This window comes from Sus scrofa, chromosome 1, assembly GCF_054392235.1.
Source record: "Sus scrofa isolate SSC_HxYL_T2T_F1_AM1 chromosome 1, Sscrofa_HxYL_maternal_Yorkshire_Landrace_v2.0, whole genome shotgun sequence".
Lineage (NCBI taxonomy): Eukaryota > Metazoa > Chordata > Mammalia > Artiodactyla > Suidae > Sus > Sus scrofa.
The window spans coordinates 154,450,395-154,456,407 of record NC_139383.1 but is presented as its reverse complement, the minus strand read 5'-3'; the positions used below and the strand labels follow the sequence as shown (position 1 = coordinate 154,456,407).

General features: G+C 48.9%; 1 long non-coding RNA gene across 1 annotated transcript; it reads left to right on the top strand.

Annotated features, from left to right (window-relative positions):
* The first annotated feature begins 1,089 nt into the window (after positions 1 to 1,089).
* LOC146406806 (uncharacterized) lies at positions 1,090 to 5,390 on the top strand. Its single transcript, XR_014840518.1, has 2 exons — positions 1,090 to 1,204; positions 1,657 to 5,390. It is a non-coding gene; the product is annotated as an uncharacterized LOC146406806 (long non-coding RNA).
* The last annotated feature ends 623 nt before the right edge of the window (positions 5,391 to 6,013 follow it).

Below are 6,013 nucleotides of genomic sequence, written 5' to 3'. Positions count from 1 at the left end.
CTCAAACCTGGAGCCTATGGGATGACTGTGGCAACCCCTGAGCCCCTCCAGGCCTCCTGCTTCCCAGATGAGAAGCTCAGCTCCAGCGCCACGTTTGTAGAAGTGGGCCTCCCAGAGGCAGTAAACTGGCCAGTGCCAGGTAGGGTCACTGAAAGATGCAAACTGTGTTAGCAGAACCAGGGAAGGAACAAGCGTTCAGGTGAGAGGATTTGGAAAGCTTCTGGGCTGAGGCAAAACGTGGGCCAGGTGACCAAAGTGTAGGGCTTACTAGGACAAATCAGGCTCCAGGAGGAGCTCCAAATTGGGGAAAGCTCAGCGTGTGTTAGGTGATGGTAGTCCTGGTCCCATGGGCGAAGTTCACAGGGAGGATAAGACAAGGCAGCCTTGCAAGGATGCAGCCAGCACTCGAGACACACACACACACACACACACACACACACACACACACACACACACACACTGCCTGTTTGCTGAGGGTGGGGGACTGCTCAGGAGAAACCCCCAGGGCTGATGCCTGGAAGGCCGGGTCACCTTTACTTCTCCGTGACCAGTCCTTGCCCTACGACAGTGACCTGTGTCTGCAGGCGGACCTGGGGCAGCCTCACGGGGCTGCTGGGGTGGAGGGGAGCTGCTGGGGTGGAGGGGAGCAGCTGGGCAACCCTCTACAGGGCTACTGGCAGGAGGACCGACCGGAGTGGATAGTCGAGAGGGCCGTTCCCTCGCGGTCTTCCCCAGGGCCCCCGCACACCTGGGCAGAAGTGCTGGGGTCTGTGGGTGTGAGAGCGATGCTCGAAAAGGCGCGCTCCAGGGCTAGGCTCCAGGGTGCGAAGGCTCGAGGCTGACGCTAGGGGGCAAGGAGAGGTGGCAGGGACAACATCCGCGAGTGGGGACCCTCGGACCGCGGGAGTCTGGAGAAGTGCGAGCGCCGCGGACCTGTCACAGTAGAGACTGTACAGCGCGGAGGGAGGCGGGCTACGCCGAGCTTCCAGCTCCGCTGGCCCCGCTCGGGGCTCCGGGGAAAGGAGCAGCGGCGGCTCCGCCTCCTCGGCATTGGGCGCGGCCTCCTCCTGCTCCCGCCCAGCAGAGACCACGAGTCCCAGGGCTCCCCTCCAAGGACATCAGCAGCCGCCACGGCCCCGTGCTGACCCACTTTCCCTCCCGCCCGCCGAGCCCCAGGCAGAGAATAAACAGGGCAGCCGAGCAGGTGCGAGCCGCTGGGAGGGGCCGAAGCCCGGACTGCCCCGCCCCGCCTCTGCCGCGGGGAGAGGAGCGGGTGCGGAAGGGGAAGCAGGAGCCGGGGGAGGGGGGAAGGGGGAGGAGGAAAGGGGAAGGAGAGAGGAGGTTAAAAGAGACGCGGCAGGTTGGAGGGGGTTGAAAAAGCAGGGCAGAAGGATTGAGAGGGACTGGAGAGGGGAGGGGCAGGAGGAGGGGTGGGGGCGGGCTGGAGACTGTAGAGGGAGCAAGGGGGGCCGGAGGGGAGGAGGAGAGGAGGACTAAGAAAGGAAGTGAAAGGGAGAGAAGGGGAAGAGGATTGAGAGGGGAGAGAAGGAGAAAGGGGGATGGAGGAGGGAGGGGGAGGGGCAGGGGAGGAGGCGGGGTGAGCGGGAGGAAGATGGAGGCAGGAGACCTCACCCTTGTCTCTCTTCTGGGTCCTAGGCCAGCCCTGGAGGAGATGTTGAAATGCGTGAAGGGTGAAGCCCTTCTAGACCTAAGGGGTCCAGGGCTCAGGCTGCCACCACTGCATCTTGTACTTGACCCCCATCCCCTGCCTTCTGTCAGCCAGCCATCTGGCAGGCCAAACTCCACACTTGACCTCCCCCCGCCACACCTGAGGAGGAAGCAAAACCTTTCAGGAAAAAGGAAACCCCCAGACAAGGGGAAGAGGTCAGCACAGGCCCTGGGAATAGGCATAGGGACATTTGGGCAGAGAATCCCAGGGTCCTGAGCATCAGAGCTGAGTCTAAAAAAGGGTATGCAGTGATACTGCTGGAGGCATTGGCCTCACCCTGGCCTTATCCAGTTGTGGCATCAGTGTCCCCTGCTGGTGGTTGTGGCTGAGCAAGCCTGCTTCTTCCACCATTGGTCTGCAGAAGCCTCTTGACTCTACTCATTTTCCTGGCTTTTCCCCTCATATCCTGAAGATCATCAGGGCACCCTCAAAAATAGAATCCTTTCTTATTGAAAGTAGTTGTTGCTGAGAGTTCCCCTGTGGCTTAATGGGTTAAGGACCTGATGTCTCTGTGAGAATTCAGGTTAGACCCCTGGCCTCACTCAGTGACTAAGGATCTGGCATTGCCCACAAGCTGTGACATAGTTACAGATGCAGCCAGATCCAGTGTTGCCATGGCTGCGACCTAGGCCTGCAGTTGCAGCTGTTCCACCCCCTGATTTGACCCTAGCCTGGGAACTTACATATACCACAGGTGGCCATAAAAAGAAAAAAAGAAAAAAGAAAGAAAACAGTTGTTGCTGTAGATTAAGAATTGCCCTAACTTCTACATACAGCTGGTTATTGGCAAACTTAAAAATGTCTGCCAATATGATGGGAAGAAGAAAATAAGAAAAGAAAAAGCATTTTGTGGATTTCAATTAGATCTTCTTCAAATAAAATGCATTCTCCCTTTCCTCTAGGATAACAGATCTGCCACTGGACAGAGGCTGCTGAGCTGATGCTTCCCAGACAGCCTTGCTGTTGAGTGTGTTTTCATGATAGTAGTTACGAAGTTTTCATGAAGTAGTTGGTGAGTAGTTCTCACCAATGGAGGAAAGGAGACTTGAGGTGGAAGCCACTTTAGTGCCTGGGCCCCTCTCCATGCTGCCTAGAGTCTGGCTGTGGCAGCAGCCCTTCTGGGAGGGAGCAGTGCCCTCATGGTCAGTGAGCAACAGGAGGGAAGGAGTCTGGGGCCCTGAGTAGCCATCAGGAGCCCAGCTGCTCCTCCTCTCAGAATGGTAATCTAGAAAGAAACTGCAGTGTGTAGTTTTATGTGTTTACTTTGCTGGGCAGCAGTGCCCAGCTATCTGGTTAGGCATGATTCTAGATGTTTCTGTGAAGATATTTTTTTAGATGAGCTTAACAATTAAGTTAGCAGACTTTTACATTTAAAGTAAAGCAGATTGCACATCATAATATGGGTGGGCCGCACCCAATCAGTTGAAAGTCTTAGAAGGAAAAAAAAGACATCTCCTGAACATGAAGGAATTCCAACTGTAACTTCAACTCTTCCAGCTTTCTCTCTCTCTCCCTCTCTCTCTCTCTCTCTCACACACACACACAGACACCTATACCTTAAAGTTCTTTGTCTTCACATGACTTTCTAGGAATTTTGCATATTAAGCACTTTATCCTTTAGATGATTATTTGCATGACAGATATTTTTTGTTGTCAGTGTCTTATCTCTTCATTTTGTTTGGGGTGGCTTTCATCCTAGAGAATGTATTAGTTACAACTCTTTTTTCATTTTATTTTTTTATTTTAATGGAAATTTATTTTTTTCTAGTCAAATTTTTACCTTTTTTTTTTTTTTTTTTTGTCTTTTTTGCCATTTCTTGGGCCGCTCCCGTGGCATATGGAGGCTCCCAGGCCAGGGGTCCAACCAGAGCTGTAGCCACACCAGAGCCACAGCAACGCAGGATCCGAGCTGCGTCCGTGACCCACACTACAGCTCACGGCAACGCCGGATCCCCAACCCACTGAGAAAGGCCAGGGATCGAACCCGAAACCTCATGGTTCCCAGTCCGATTCACCAGCCACTGAGCCATGATGGGAACTCCCTACATTCTTTTTTTAAAAGGATTTTTATTTTTTCCATTAGAGTTGGTTTACAGTGTTCTGTCAGTTTTCTACTGTACAGCAAATTGGCCCAGTCACACATACAAATATACATTCTTTTTCTCACATTATCCTCCATAATCCTCCATCACAAGTGACTACATATAGTTCCCTGTGCTATACAGTAAGATCTCATTGCTTATCCACTCCAAAGGCAATAGTTTGCATCTATTAACCCCAGACCCTCCATCCATCCCACTCCCTCCTCCTCCCCCTTGGCAACCATAACAACTCTTTAAAATTTTTTTTTTATTTTTAATTTTTGCTTGTCCCTGCCACACACAGTATGCAGAAGCTCCTGAGCCAGAGATCGAACTTGAGCACAGCAGTGACAATGCTGAATCCTTAATCACTAGGCCATCAGGGAACTCCCTCTGAGGTACAGCTCTTGATGCACATGACAAAAATCCAGCTTAACCCAGTTAAATTCAGAGGGGTGTTTACTGAGCAACTCATGTAACTACTCATATAAATCTAACAGTATTTTATAACTATAAATATAATATAATAGTATTTTTATAATACTGAGACTTCTTGCAAGAAGCATAATAAATACATCTCTCATATTTGTTCTTTAATACAATATAAAGCCTCTGTTTATGTAGGTCTTCCAGAATTGGTTTATACCTGGATTATTTGTTATTAGGGGGGTCCATACCCATGGCATACAGAAGTGCCAGGGCCAGGGATAGAATCCGTGCCACTGCAGTGACCCGAGCCACCACAGTGACAGTGCTGTATCCATAATCCATTGAGCCACCAGGATTGTTTATGATTTTTGTTGCCACTACAAATACCATCTCTTACCTGGTGATTAACGTCTATAGGAAAAAGTACTGATTTTTGTGTGTTTTCTGTGTCTACTCATCATCTGACTGGTTCTAATGTATCTGGTTGAACCTCTCAAAAGATATTAATTATACTTATTTTAACATAATCTCTGGTTCCTGCATTACCCTGTTTTCTTCAGGGTCTGTCTGGCTCTTCTTTTCCTTCACCTTCTCTTTTTTTTATGGTTGTACCTGCAGCATATGGAAGTTACCAGGCCAGGGATTGAAACCAAACCACAGCTGCAGCAACGCCAGATTCTTAACCCACTGAACCAGAATGGAAGCTCTTTGTCTGATTTCTTTAGCAAGCAGTTGATTTCTTTCAAATACACAGGGATTCTTGATTGTCTGATCCCATTTGTAAATGAATCTCAGGACAGTGGTTCTCAAGTGTGGCTCTTGGACCCTGGGGGTTCCTAAGACTCTTTCAGAGGAACCCACAAACTCAAAACTACCTAATAGGAATACAAAGACATTTTTCTTTCATGAGTGCTCAGCAGAGTTTTCCAGAGTCTACATGATGTGTGATATCATAACAGATTGCAATCAGAAGCAAATATGAAAATGCAGCTGTCTATTAAGCCAGACATTGGTGAGATTTATAAAAATATAAAACAATGTCACTCTTCTCACTAAATAAACAATTTTTAGAAAAAATAGCTATTTTCAGAAATATTATTTTTGTTTACGTGATGCTTTATCATTTTAAAATAAATGTATAAATATTAAAATTTGTTTCTTCTTTTTCACTTCTATTATGTATCAGTAGGTTTGCTCCATAGAAATCAAAGCTCTGTGGGGCCCTTAAGCATTTTTTAGATGGCAAGGGGGTCCTGAGTGTAGCATCCTTGGGAACAGTGGTCTTGACGGATCACTCTTGCTGTGTAACACAAGTAAACCTTCCTTCTGAAGGGACTGTCCACTTCGATTGATCATGGCAACCCTGCACCCCTAACCCCAGGCACATGGAGACAGGCGGGATGAGCCAGGGCAAGCACCTTCATGGGCTCTGCTTTGGGGACACTCTCTCTTCATTTTGGCTGCAGTTGCTGAGCAGAGCCCTTGCTTTGATTTCTATGGAGCAATCACTTGCGGCTCTCTGTCTTGTTTTACAGCTACACCCTGACTTTATTCTGGGGGGCAAACCGGGTCCTCACTTCCAGATAAGGCTCCAGCTTTGCCGGCTCCTCAGCAATGGATATTGAGTTTCATCATTAATCTGATCTCAGCTTCTTTCTCTCTTGGAAATTCCCTCATGTTCTGTTCTGCTGATGGCACATTTTCTAATTTTCCAGGCTTCTAAGTATGTGTTTTTATATTTATTCTGCTATTTCAGAGGATCCAAGGTAGGGAG